Raw genomic sequence first — 15,982 nt, 5'->3', positions numbered from 1 at the left:
TTCCAAATCATTATAATAGCATGTTTATATTTGTGCTCTTGTTTTATCTTTTTCCTTACCTTATCAGGAAATTACGTAAAGAACCAATCATCTAGAAAATTTCTTTGTAGAAAAAGGGAGAATTCTGTATCTGTTTTTGTTTTTTCTTCATATGGATGATTATTTAGGCAAAATTGTGTAAATATGTCATGTTCCCACATCTATCAAGACTCAAAGACAAAAAAAAAAAGTTTACCAAAAAGTGAAACTCTGACAATTTAAATCAGCAACTTGATTTTGATAAGCAAATTTAAAGTTAAAATATCCCTATAAGTCATCTAACTAGTTGCTCATTTCTCAGATTAGGTAGTAAGACCTAGAAAAGTTCAAAGACTTGCTTAAAATGACATATATGATGGAATTCACTCTCAGTAGCTGAATTTGGATGTAAAATCATGCCATTTGAATCCAGATCCCACTTTACATGTATCACATTGCCTTGGGGATATTATGCTTACATTAAAGAATATAACATGTTCTATTTCTCATTTTTGTCCCTCTGAAACATTCTAGCACATATACACACACATACATACACATTCTTCCTTAATTCCCACAGGGGCCAAGAATAGATTTTCCAAATCATTTTTCTTTGTAAAGTTATACATTATAAGATAAGTGATATCTTTTGGTTTACATCTGACCCTGTCATGCAATTGCTATATTTTTTTAAACAAGCATGCAATCTTGTATAATGCCTCGATTTGAAATCTATGTCTGAAATAGTAAACAAATATGGCCTATCAAAAAGAGAAAAAAAATACTAAAACCATGCAATATATATATATATATATGTATATATATATCACATATATGTATATGTGTGTATATGTACATATGCATATGTGTATATATTATGTATATATATATGTGTATACATATATTTATTGTTTTTTGGAAAATTACATGTTATGTATGCAAAAATCTAGGACATACTCTTCCACAGGTAAATATATACTTCAAGGGAAAATGGATTCAGATTCGGGGAATATGTAACAAAAGGGTAATTTGCAGCTTTGGGGAATTAAAAGTTCTTTTCTTATTTATGAGGTACTAAGACATTTCTCATTGTGGTATAGTTCAGTGGTATCAAACTCCAGTTCTTATAGGCCACACAGTGACTTAGAAGACCACAAATTAATGTTATCTACATTGTTTTCTATTTTGATTTAATTTCTTAAATATTTCCATAGTATTTTTAATTTGTTACAGCCTACAATTTGAGAGTTTGGCATTTCTACTATGGTGTGTTTGATAGGGAACAGGTGGAGTCATGAATATAATATATCTAGGCCATACTTAGCTTTAAATAATGATATTTTTGAAAGCTGATTAGATTCAAGGATACCATTAGTAAAAACATTGGGAAGATGGGAAACTTGACATCCTGCATATCCTTCAAAAATTGAAAAGACCCTTGTCCCATCAAAATGGGTTAGAAAGACAATCAAACCATGACTAAAGTCCTTGATCCAATCATTTTAATGATTTTGGATGACCTCTAGGATGGGATTAAGTTTCTATGTAAATAAATTTTTTTGCCACTGTACTTCAATTTCAAGAATTTTTTCTTTTTTCTATTAGCTTAAAACCTATCATTAACTGATTGATATATAAAACATATGTTTATGATTAAAAGTTTTCGCTTGATTAAGGTACCAGGGTATTATCATTCTAAGTGGTATAAGATGACTTGGTTGAATAAATCACCAAACCTACCTCCTCTATACTAGAAAAGCTAAGGCAGACTTCTACCTGAGTTCATGGTTTCAGTAGTAGCATTTCTATCAAGTAGTTTAAAAGAACAGTGTCAAACTAAAATAGAACAAGACATTAGATAAGGCATAAATATCCTTGTGGGATGCATATACACTTAGAAAACCATTTGTTTGTTAACAATATATATATATATATATATATATATATTATATTATATATGTGTGTTTATCTCATTGTACATCAGTGCATTAAAATTAGATAGGAACTACACTTTTACTTCATTCATGCTGCACTTGAATGTGTTGTAGGTTACATGTTGTATATCTAATACCCCTTATGATACAACTTATGACACTATTATGAAGAATATTATGAAGAAACCACTGTGCTTATGTGAATACATAGAAAGAAATAGGGCAGAAAGCTAGAAAAAAACATAATGTGAAAATTGCAGGTATTTAAAATGATTTCCCCTTAATATTTTCCATATATTTTTTATAATCATTATTATCTTATCTGCAGGGTTAGTATCTGTTCAAAATGGAGAATAGGATTTTAAATGCTAAATAGTTAAGGGAGATGATACTTGCAAAAAACAAAACAGAGTGAGATCAAAATGCAAGATTTGGAGTTCTAAATAATTAGATGTGTTTCTTGAGACAAGCTATTTCACATTTCTGGCTTCAGTGACTTCATGTAATAATGAAGATGATCATATGATGAGTTTATATTGCAAACCATTATAATCTTTTCTAGCTCTAAAACTATGTCATGAATATAGATATAGATAGATCCATATAGATCTGGATTTATCTAAGTAGACCTATCTATATTTATATATCTATAGACACATATTAATAGCTATAGATGGAGAATATTGGCTACATGAGAGAGATGTAAAGGGAGAGAGCCATGTATGGAAGGAAAGGAATTTCTCTCTTTTCAACTTAAGACTGAAAGATGGGATGAGCTCTACCTTTAGGAAGAATACAATTTGAAACATTCTTTTAAAATACTCACTTTCCTATGAATTATTTAGGTGCCTTATTTTTACAATGTCCAAGCCAGTTGGGGATGGTTTTAAGAAAAAACATTGGATAAGAGAATTGTTGATTTTGTTCTTTCTCTAAAGAAGAAAATTCTACACTATGGCTTTATCATGGCTCTTTTCCATATAAAGAAACAGAAAACTGAGGCTATCATGTCAAAATGATTCAAGTTTCATAGTAAAAACAACAGAGACTTTTCACTTAGCACGTAATTCATGCCTTCCCTTTAAAAGCTTTAGGTAACAGTTTTATTAGGTATTCAGGTGGAAGAATGTGAGAAATTCCAACATTGTATGATACAATGTTTGAATTTATTGTTGTTTCTGCTAATATAATTATAGCGATTTTGTTGAATATGTTGCAATGAGAGTATGGGAACCTAAAAACTCAAAGACTTGAATGATTAGGGCACCTTTCCCTTTTCAAAATACAAAACAATATTCATCCTTCAAAAAATAAATATCCATTTTTTTATCTCTTAAAAGAAAAAAAAAGAGACACTGGAAGTCCTAAAAAAGTCAAAATTTCTTTTATCTTTGCTTTTCTTTCTCTTTTGTACTAAAGTGGCCTTTGATCAATACTGGATTATTTTCTCAGGTCATCTATAGAAAAGGAAACCAATTTCCCACTCCTTTTTGCACTTGAAGACTTTGTTTCTATAATCTAATCCTTACAATATCTGATTTCACACTACAAAACATACAAATCCTTTTCAGTTATTCCTAAGAAATTTTCCTCATAAAAAAGTAGGTTAATTTTGTGTTATTATAGATAAGCATGAAAGGTAATGAAAAATTATTGTTTTTCCAAGGATACAAGGATAAGAGAAAAGACTACCATTCTAATCAAAGGTTGAAGGACCAGGATATAAAGATGGTTTTCAGGTCTATTGAGTAAATCTTTAGGAAGACAAATCAATTTTTTCAAATAAGCAAGAGATAAGACTTGACATTCTTTTTCTATTTGTAGAGACAAGTGAGGTATTTATCTGTTAATGTTTACAGATCAGTCATCTCTATTAGCTGTTACCTACCAGATGAATAAACATTGTTTGATTTGTGGCATTTTTCAAGTTGTCATTTGGTTCAGTCCTTTCACTTCATAGGTGGGTTTTTTAAATAGAATGATGACAATTTGTCTTGTTAGAAAAGAGCAGTCCAAAACAATCAATTTTAAGAACTATAGTTTGAAGATAAATATAATTCTGATTGAAAATATTATTCATATATAATTAGAATTCCATTTCTATCAAGTTTTTTTTTAAACTAGGTATCACTTTTTAAATATTTTCCATCAATGCATCCAAAGAAAAGGAATATTTTTACATCCATGAAACTTGTACACTATTCTTTAGTTGTTTTTTCTCCATTATTTAAGACCAAAGAAATCATGAATTTGGATAAAAATTCAATTATCTGAAATATTGGTATTATTTCTAATTGCTCATGCTACTGCTAATGATGGAACTAATTCAAAAAGAAAATAATGATGGTATCCTTTTATACCTTATTTGAATTTTAATAAGATAAATGGAACATTTTTTAAAATAAGGGGTGATTCTAAGTAGGGAAAAACAAAATTATTGAGCTAATAATACTATTAAAGTCAGGTTGGATAAGGATAAGTCCCAGATAAAAAAACATACATAAAATATTCCCTTCTGAAGGAAAAGAAAAAACAAAATTTTCAGGAAAGAAATGTATAAACTCTAAAAAGACCTTTATTACAGAAATGATTATTGAATCTATTACTTCTTATCTTGTAAGCCATTAAAAGTGAGACATTGCTAGTAGATGGAGTAGTTCACCTCAAATCAGGAAGATGAGAATTTATGGGATGAAATTTGACCTCAGACACCTAGATATGTCTCCCTGGGCAACTCACTTAACCATGTTTGTCACAATTCCTAATCTATAAAATGACTGGAGAAGGAAATGACAAACAATTCAAATATCTTTACCAAAAGTACCCCGAATAAGATGACAAAGTCTGAAATAATAACAAAGTTTGTTTTAATACAGCAATATTTTGCTTGTATTTATCTCAGTACGAAGCAATCTTAGGTCTATTGTCCTTCTTTTAAACAATCATTATGATAATTAAATTTGCTGGCTATTTACTTCTTTTAAGATTTTAATAAATTTTTAATCTTTTTATAAAGTTGTAGAAGGCATGGAGAGATCAAGCTAATATAAATTAGTGGTAGCACATGAATCCAGATCTTCTTTTGTCTAAGACACTTCTCATTTATATTTAAGTAAGTTAATATCAACATATGAATATATTTTTTGCAAATCTGTTATTACTTTCTATTTATAGAATTGTATTTAAAATATTTGCATTCATCTGATTCTACCTTTCAAAACAACACCTTTTTAATATTTCACAACTGTCCAGATTTCTTTGTATTTCTCATGCTTGTTATTCCTAAGTGTTATCATATAGCTTAATTTACCATTCTACTGTTACTGCATATATAGGTTTCTTTAATTTGTGTGTGTTTTTAGTGATACATAATGCTTTTTTGACCATATAATAAAAACAACTTCAAAAACACAGAATTAACTGTTGCCTTGTTCTTTTCCTCCATTCTTTAACTTTATAGCAGGGTTTTCCTTGAAACTTTTTTTGGTTTAATTTGCAGCTTCTGTTCTTTAAATTGGAAACTTATAGGACTACAGACCTATAGATAGAGAAAACAACTGTTTCCAAGCAGATTACGAGGATTTTGGATTACTGTATACTTTTGGTCACTTGATTGAAGGACAAAAGGCTGATGAAAGCCATTGTTTGCAAAAAATATACTTTGACAAACCCAACCTACACAAATTTAAAACCTTACTTGGCTTGTTATGATTGGACTTTGACTTTGATCTCCTACATCAACCTCCCTCCTCTTTCTCTCTCACTTCCTGAAGAAACTCCCTCTAGGGGCCTACAAGCACTTACATAAAACCAGCTAATTTGAATGGTTCTTGTAGCCTGATAATTTTTGAACGAGATATCATATTTATATTATACCTGTCTTGACTCTACCCTTTAGAAGAAAGACATATATTTGATCTCTGTGTTTCCACTATATTACCAGATGTAAAAGAGAGGATGTATCATCCCTATTAATTTTTTCCAATATCTTCTGATCCATCAGTTAATTAAATTGATAATACTGTTAATAGTCATGATCATAATAACATCTTTGATAACCTTGCAGAGGAGTTGTTTTAAGTTATTTATGCAGAAGTTTGTTAGCCTCTTGGTGCTAAATTACTAAAAATTTTGGTGACTAAATGCTTCATCACAATAATGAAGAATTATTAGAGATTGGAGATCATTGGATGGGAAATAGGCAAAGCCAAGACTAGAAATTTAGAATCCAAGGGCTCTGTGGAAGCTTTGAATTTAGTCTTTACATATGGGACAATGCAAGTCCAGGCTTGCCACTCAGAGAGAAAGTTACATTTTTTCAAAAGATCCTGTCAATATCTTTCTTTTACCAAATTTCACTTTATTTAATTTCAAGTGGAGACAACAAGGTTATTAGGCCCAAACCATAAAATTGTGGAGAAATAGCAAATCATTTCACAGGCAATTTCTATATGGTCACTACAAATCTGGCAGCTTGAGATCTTACCTTCATCCCTGTCATCTTCAGGTTTAAAGCAATCATTTTATATGGGCGGGGTGGTAACTCATAGTGCCTGGCTCAGCTGGCTGGAGGTTGTGGAACAGAAGCCCCAGAGAAGCAGAACCTTTGAACTAGGGACCGCGGTTTCTGGCAGACACTTCCAGTTTGAGCGCAGGGGCTTTTCATGTCACCTGCTGCAAACATCCACACCCCACCGGGACTCATAGGCTAGGCTTTGTGTCACCTTTACTGTTCAGTCTCAACCTCAGGGAAGCCACTAAAACACAGTGCCCTCAGGGCACAGCAGTGCTAGTCACCTCTGAGGCACTTCCAGGGAGGGGGTGGGGAACTCTCTCCCAGAGCTCTCTCTTAGCTCAAGCTCAGGGGCCGCTGCATCCATCCAGGCTGGGAAGAATCTGGTAAAGAAATAAATAAATAATTTCCTACCCCAGGGACAGACCCCAAAAGATTTTTTAAGTATGAGCAAGAAGCCCAAAAAAACCATAGATTCCTTCAACACAGAGAAAGGGCGGGTATCCAACCCCGAGGAAGTTAACAGCAGAGAGTCAGCAGATAACAATCTAAAGGGAAATGATCCCTGCCCCCCATCACATAACTCTCTCCATGAAGAGACTATTAAAAAGTTAAGAGAGTTTGAAGAAAAATGGGGAAAGGAAAGGGAAGCTATGATAGAGAATAACAAAGTTCTGAAATTGGAGTTGGAAAAAATAAAGAATTCACAGGAGATGCAGGGAAACAAAATTAGTGAATTAGAAAAGGTAAAAAAAATCACAGAAAAATAGGATTTCTGAATTGGAGAAGATAAAAAAGTCCCAAGAAAATAGGATTTCTGAATTGGAAAAAGAAAATAATTCTCAAAAAAATAATTAGGGAAATAGAAAAAAATTCAATAGAGCAAAATAATTCATTTAAAAATGAAATTGGGCATTTACAAAAAGAACTAAAAACTGTGAAAGAAGAAAATAACTCCTTAAAAGTCAGGATGGAACAAACAGAAATGAATGATTCACAGAGAACCCAAGAATCAGTCAAACAAAACAAAAAAAAAAAGGAGAAGTTGGAGAACAACGTCAAATACTTACTGGGAAAATCTATAGACCTGGAAAATAGATATAGGAGAGATAATCTGCGGATCATTGGACTTCCAGAAAACTGTGACCAAAAAAAGAGCATAGATTCTATTTTACAGTAAATTATCAAAGAGAACTGTCCAGAGATAATAGAAACAGAGGGGAAAGTAGATGTTGAAAGAATTCATCGAACTCCTTCTGAAATAGACCCTAAAAAAAGAATACCACAGAATATTGTGGCTAAGCTGCAGAATTACCACACAAAGGTGAAAATCCTGCAAGCAGCTAGAAAAAAACAATTTAAATACCAAGGTGCCACAATAAGGGTCACCCAAGATCTGGCTGCCTCCACATTAAAAGATAGAAGGGCCTGGAACCTGATATTCTGAAAGGCAAAAGATCAAGGATTGCAACCAAGAATAAACTACCCAGCTAAGTTTAGCATCTTTTTCCATGGAAGAAAATGGTCATTCAATGAAATAGAGGAATTCCATATGTTTCTAAGAAAAAAACCAGACTTAAACAAAAAATTTCATCTACATCCACAAGACTGAAGAGAAACAGAAAAAGGTACACAGAACCCTTGAGAACTATATTTCTGTTGTGGGTATATAGAAAGTACGCATGGATAATTTGATTTTACTGATATAAAAGAAAAAAAAGGGGGGTGTAGTAAAGGGAAGGGGTTAGTATCAGAAAAAGGGGAGGGAGTAATAAAAAGAGGGAAACTACATCCCTGGAAGAGGCATAGAAAATACACCATATCTGAGGGAATTTAGGGAGGGGGAGAATCATTGTGTAAATCTTACTCTCATCAGAAGAGGCTCAAAGAGTAAATAATTGTCATATGTGTTTTTCAGAGAATTCTCTCTCACCTCATTAAAAGGGGGGAGAGGAAAAGGGAAAAGGAAAAGGAGAAAAAAGGAAGGGACTTGGAGGGAGGGGGGAGGGATACTAAAAAAAAAGGGAGTGCTGTGCATCAAAAGGGGGGGTCTATAAATTAAATATTGGGGAAGGGGTTCAGGGGGGTCAAGGGAAAAAAGCATAATCTGGGGATAATATGATGGCAGGAAATATAGAATTAGTAATTTTAACTGTAAATGTGAATGGGATGAATGCTCCCATCAAGCGGAGACGGATAGCAGACTGTATCAAAAATTAGAACCCTACAATATGTTGTTTACAGGAAACACACTTAAAGCAGGGAGATACATATAGAGTAAAGGTAAAAGGTTGGAGCAGAATCTATTATGCTTCAGGTAAAGCCAAAAAAGCAGGGGTAGCTATCCTTATCTCAGATCAAGCAAAAGCAGAAATTGATCTAATTAAAAGAGATAAGGAAGGAAACTATATACTGCTGAAAGGTAGCATAAATAATGAAGCCATATCGATACTAAACATATATGCACCGAGTGGTATAGCATCTAACTTTCTAAAGGAAAAGTTAAGAGAGTTGCAAGAAGAAATAGTAAAACTATAATAGTGGGAGATCTCAACCTTGCACTCTCAGATATAGACAAATCAAACCACAAAACAAACAAGAAAGAAATTAAAAAAGTAAATAGAACATTAGAAAATGCCTTCTTCTCAGAATGACTGGGTGAAAGAGCAAATTATAGAAACAATTAACAATTTCACCCAAGATAATAACAATGATGAGACATCATACCAAAATCTGTGGGATGCAGCTAAAGCAGTAATAAGGGGAAATTTTATATCTTTAGAGGCTTATTTGAAGAAAATAGAGAAAGAGAAGATTAAAGAATTGGGCTTCCAAATTAAAAGACCAAATTAAAAACCCCCAACCAAAAATTAAACTTGAAATACAAAAATTAAAAGGAGAAATCAATAATATTGAAAGTAAAAAAAAACTATTGAATTAATAAATAAAACCAAGAGTTGGTTTTATGAAAAAGCCAATAAAATAGATAAACCTTTGGTAAATCTGATCAGAAAAAAGAAAGAGGAAAATCAAATTGTTAGTCTTACAAATGAAAAGGGGGATCTTTCCACCAATGAAGAGGAAATTAGAGAAATTTGCTCTTTCACCCATTCATTCTTTCAGATGAGATTATTCAGTTTCCAATTACTTTTTGGTCTATTTACCCCTAACTTTTTACTGAATGTAGCTTTTATTGCATTGTGATCTGAGAAGAAGGCATTTATTATTTCTGCCTTCCTACATTTAATTTTGAGAACTTTAGGTCCTAATATATGGTCTATTTTTGTATAGGATCCATGAACTGCTGAGAAGAAAGTAGGGGTAAATAGACCAAAAAGAAATTGGAAACTGAATAATCTCATCTTAAAGAATGACTGGGTGAAAGAGCAAATTATAGAAACAATTAACAATTTCACCCAAGATAATGACAATGATGAGACATCATACCAAAATCTTTGGGATGCAGCTAAAGCAGTAATAAGGGGAAATTTTATATCTTTAGAGGCTTATTTGAAGAAAATAGAGAAAGAGAAGATTAACGAATTGGGCTTACAACTTAAAAGGCTAGAAAAAGACCAAATTATAAACCCCCAACCAAAAATTAAACTTGAAATACAAAAATTAAAAGGAGAAATCAATAATATTGAAAGTAAAAAAACTATTGAATTAATAAATAAAACCAAGAGTTGGTTTTATGAAAAAGCCAATAAAATAGATAAACCTTTGGTAAATTTGATCAAAAAAAAGAAAGAGGAAAATCAAATTGATAGTCTTACAAATGAAAAGGGGGATCTTTCCACCAATGAAGAGGAAATTAGAGAAATAATAAGGAGTTACTTTGCCCAACTTTATGCCAATAAATTTGATAACTTAAGTGAAATGGATGACTTCCTCCAAAAATATAGGCTCCCTAGATCAACAGAGGAGGAGATAAATTGCTTAAATAGTCCCATTTCAGAAAAAGAAATAGAACAAGCTATTAATCAACTCCCCAGGACAAAATACCCAGGACCAGATGGATTCACATGTGAATTCTACCAAACATTTAAAGAACAATTAGCCCCAATGCTATATAAATTATTTGAAAAAATAGGGGATGAAGGAGTCCTACCAAACTCCTTTTATGACACAGACATGGTACTGATACCTAAACCAGGTCGATCGAAAACTGAGAAAGAAAATTTTAGACCAATCTCCTTAATGAATATTGATGCAAAATCTTAAATAAGATATTAGCAAAAAAGACTTCAGAAAATCATCTCCAGGATAATACACTATGATCAAGTAGGATTTATTTCAGGAATGCAGGGCTGGTTTAATATTAGGAAAACTATTAATATAATTGACCATATTAATAATCAAATTAATAAGAACCATATGATCATCTCAATAGATGCAGAAAAAGCATTTGACAAAATCCAACATCCATTCCTACTAAAAACTCTTGAGAGTATAGGAATAAATGGACTATTCCTTAGAATAATCAGGAGCATATATTTAAGACCTTCAGTAAGCATAATATGCAATAGAAATAAACTGCAACCTTTCCCAGTAAGATCAGGAGTGAAACAAGGTTGCCCACTATCACCATTACTATTCAATATAGTACTAGAAACGCTAGCCTCGGCAATAAGAGCTGAGAAAGAGATTCAAGGAATTAGAGTAGGAAATGAGGAAATCAAACTATCACTTTTTGCAGATGACATGATGGTATACTTAGAGAACCCCAAAGACTCTGCTAAAAAGCTACTAGAAATAATCCAAAATTTCAGCAAAGTGGCAGGATACAAAATAAATCCACATAAATCCTCGGCATTTTTATATATCACTAACAAAATGCAACAGCAAGAGATACAAATAGAAATTCCATTCCAAACAAGTGTTGAGAGTATAAAGTATTTGGGAATCCATCTACCAAAGAAAAGTCAGGAATTATATGAGAAAAATTAGAAAACACTTGCCACAAAAATAAAATCAGATTTAAATAATTGGAAAGACATTTAGTGCTCTTGGATAGGCCGAGCGAATATAATTAAGATGACAATACTCCCCAAACTAATCTATTTATTTAGTGCTATACCAATCAGACTCCCAAGAAACTATTTCAATGACCTAGAAAAAAAACAACAAAATTCATATGGAAGAATAAACGATCGAGAATTGCAAGGGAACTAATGAAAAAAAACTCAGAGGAAGGTGGTCTAAGTGTACCTGATCTAAAGCTATATTATATAGCAGCAGTCACCAAAACCATTTGGTATTGGCTAAGAAATAGACCGGTAGATCAGTGGAACAGATTAGATACAAAGGACAAAAAAGGGTACATATATAGCAACCTAATCTTTGACAAACCCAAAGATACCAACATTAGGGATAAAAATTCATTATTCAGAAAAAACTGTTGGGAAAACTGGAAATTATTATGGGAGAATTCACACTTAACACCATATACCAAGATAAGATCAAAATGGGTCCATGATTTAGGCATAAAGAGGGAGATAATAAATAGATAAGAGGAACAAAGGATAATCTACCTCTCAGACTTGTGGAGGAGGAAGGAATTTATGACCAGAGGAGAACTAGAGATCATTATTGATCACAAAATAGAAGATTTTGATTACATCAAACTAAAAAGTTTCTGTACAAATAATACTAATGCAAACAAGATTAGAAGGGAAGTAACAAATTGGGAAAATATTTTTACAGTTAAAGGTTCTGACAAAGGTCTCATTTCCAAAATATATAGAGAACTGACCCTAATTTATAAGAAACCGAACCATTCTCCAATTGATAAATGGTCAAAGGATATGAACAGACAATTCTCAGAGGAAGAAATTGAAACTATATCCACTTACATGAAAGAGTGTTCCAAATCACTATTGATCAGAGAAATGCAAATTAAGACAACTCTGAGATACCACTACACACCTGTCAGATTGGCTAAGATGACAGGAAAAAGTAATGATGAATGTTGGAGGGGATGTGGGGAAACTGGGACACTAATACATTGCTGGTGGAGTTGCGAAAGAATCCAGCCATTCTGGAGAGCAATCTGGAATTATGCCCAAAAAGTTATCAAACTGTGCATACCCTTTGACCCAGCAGCGCTACTACTGGGCTTATATCCCAAAGAAATACTAAAGAGCGGAAAGAGACATATATGTGCCAAAATGTTTGGGGCAGCTCTTTTTGTAGTAGCTAGAAACTGGAAGATGAATGGATGTCCATCAGTTGGAGAATGGTTGGGTAAATTATGGTATATGAAGGTTATGGAATATTATTGCTCTGTAAGAAATGACCAGCAGGAGGAATACAGAGAGGCCTGGAGAGACTTAAATCAACTGATGCTGAGTGAAATGAGCAGAACCAGAAGATCACTGTACACTTCAACAACAATACTGTATGAGGATGTATTCTGATGGAAGTGGAAATCTTCAACATAAAGAAGATCCAACTCACTTCCAGTTGATCAATGATGGACAGAGGTAGCTACACCCAGAGAAGAAACACTGGGAAGTGAATGTAAATTGTTAGCACTAATATCTGTCTGCCCAGGTTGCATGTACCTTCGGATTCTAATGTTTATTGTGCAACAAGAAAATGATATTCACACACATGTATTGTATCTAGACTATATTGTAACACATGTAAAATGTATGGGATTGCCTGTCATCCCGGGGAGGGAATAGAGGGAGGGGGGGGATAATTTGGAAAAATGAATACAAGGGATAATATTATAATATATATATATATATATATATATATATATATATATATATATATATATATATATATATAATAAAAAAAAGTCTATCATGTTTAACATATTTTGTAGTACTTGCCATCTAGGGGAGGGCATGTGGGGAGGGAGGGAAATTGGAACATAACTTGTATCAAAGCTAATGCTGAAGAATTATCCATGGATGTGTTTTGAAAAATAAAAAGCTTTAATAAAAAAAAGTGTTGCTCCTGTCCTTTAGGACATCATATTAGGAAAGTGACATTAGCTTTGGCTTATATTGCTCAATTTTTTAAAAAGTTCATCTGTAAATGTTTGAGTTTTCCCAAATGTTAATCTAGCTGTGGAAAGTATTAAATTATTAAATTTAATATTTCTTTCAGTAGAAATTTATTTAAAAAGCTATTCTGTCTGTGCATTACAGTGTAATAAATATTGGAGTTACAAAATCAAACAAGGTATTTAAGTAGTATGATTAAATACCAGCAGTGATACTGCTGGGTCTGTATCTAAAGGAAATCATCAAAGAAAGAAAAGGACCCATATGTGCAAAAATGTTTGTAGCAATTCTTTGTGTGTATGTGTATGTGTGGTGGCAAGAAAAATGCCTCATCAATGGGGAATGACCAAATAAGTTATAGTATGTAAAATTAATGGAATATTATTGTTCTATAAAAAAATGAACAGATTCATTTTAGAAAGGCCTGGAAAGATTTATATGAACTGATGCTGAGTGAAGCAAACAGAACCAGCAAAACATAGTAAACATCAACAGAAGGATTGTAGGATGATAAACTATGAAAAATTCAGTTCTTCTTAGTTCAGTGATTCAAGGCAATCCCAATACACTTTGGGTGATAAGTGCCATTTACAAACAGAAAGAGAACCATAGAGCCTAAAAGTATAGCAACATATTATTTTTTACCTTTTTCTTGTGGGTTTTCCCTTTTGTTCTGATTTTCCACTCCCAATGTGATTCATATGAAAATATGCAAAAAAAGAATGTACATATTTGTACATGTGACTAGGGAAAATAAAAATATATACAAATTATTACAGTATAAATTATTAAGTAATCATTTCATTGGAGAGAGTCAATTAATGAAATGAAATATTTGAAGAGGAAAAATATTATTTGTAGATAGCTGAAGGTAGAAGGGGTGGAGGTTGGGAAATTCTTTAGGGAAATAGAATAGTATAGGGTACTTTCAAGGACTTTATTCAGATATTTGTTTGAAAACCTGATTCTTCTACAAGTTTTCTTTGTTACTATTCATAAATTCTCCAAATTGCATATATGGGATGTTAAAGGAGCATCAACACCTTTGATGTGATGGGTTATCAAGGATTTTTCAGGGATGCTTATCCACATTGAACTCATAATGAATCTAACTAAACTCTAACATATGAAGTGTCCATGCCCCAGTAAATCACCTTGTCAAACAGATAAAATCAGATTTGGGGTAATCAATAGTTCTCAAACCCATTGCTGAATTAGGAGAATAACTGTCCTGATCATGTGAATATTCTTCCATCTCCACTCTCACTACCAAATGCAATAAGTAGATGAGAACAATTTATTCCAAGAACCAGACCATGAAGTTGGCTGAAGCAGGCATTATAAAAATGCTTAGAGTTTGGGTAGATATTAAAGACACCAAGGTCTTTCACTGCATCTCATGCCCTCACAATTACTTTTGATTTTTTTTTCTTGCCTTTGGACTTCCATGATTATGAAAGAGATAATGAGATTTTGTGCAACTCTACCTCTCTCAAAACTAATTTACACACCAGTCAAGACATCATCCCATGATGTCATTGGTTCTCTTCCAGAAAGGAAGGAGAAACAACAATATTGATAAGTCACCTAACCTCTTGGAATCCCAATTTGCCTATGAGATAGATAATCGCTAAATTCCCTTCCAACTCTAACCTCCTATTATCATATGTGCATTGCTGCTTATAAACATTTTTTCTTGCAAAAACCTTCATGAAGCAATTAGTAAAATTTACTGTCTATTTTTTAGAAATGACTAAATGCATGAGCAAAAAAGAGGAAAAAATATTTTCATCAACAGATTTCCTTTATTTTTTTTTTGTTAGAGCTTCTTGACTGATACATCAAATAAATGTCATAGTTAGAAGTCAGTGTTCTATAATGTAAAAACTGTTGAACTTAAAATTGAGTGAAAATTTACTTCAGTGAATTTCGATGTGGCCAGGGGCAAATCATTAATCTTTCTGCAAAATGGGGGAAATAATATGATTTTACTTACTTCATAGGGCTTTTTGTGAGGATTGTAAATCATCCAGAAATACATAAAGTTCAGCAATTATTACCTATAAATTAAAAAAAAAACTCTCTTAGAATGTTCTGTAAATGAAGGAAAGAAGTAGATTTGGTATAAATAGCACTAAATTAATTCATAGTTGATCAAATGACCATACCTAAATTACTTTTGAGTCAGTTAGAGTGAGGCCGCAAGAATGTTTCTTTGGAATTCTTCTTATACTAATGATTGTCAAATTTGCAAGTATTACACCATTTAGAAGATAAGGGGCAATTCTGATGGCAAGCAGAGATATGATCTTCAGTTGCATTAACAGAATTGAATAAGCAATAGAGAATATTCACTAGACAAGATTAATTAGATTATACCTTTACTCTTATTTCCCTCCAATCTTGAATACATTTGGTTTATATTTTATGTTTATTTTCTACATATTTTGTAGAAAAATGGGAATAGCTTTCTGTTATCTACCTCTGATATACTTCTT

The sequence above is a fragment of the Sminthopsis crassicaudata genome, chromosome 1 (genome assembly GCF_048593235.1).
Source record: "Sminthopsis crassicaudata isolate SCR6 chromosome 1, ASM4859323v1, whole genome shotgun sequence".
In the NCBI taxonomy this organism is placed as follows: domain Eukaryota; kingdom Metazoa; phylum Chordata; class Mammalia; order Dasyuromorphia; family Dasyuridae; genus Sminthopsis; species Sminthopsis crassicaudata.
Note: the sequence above shows the minus strand (reverse complement) of the source record.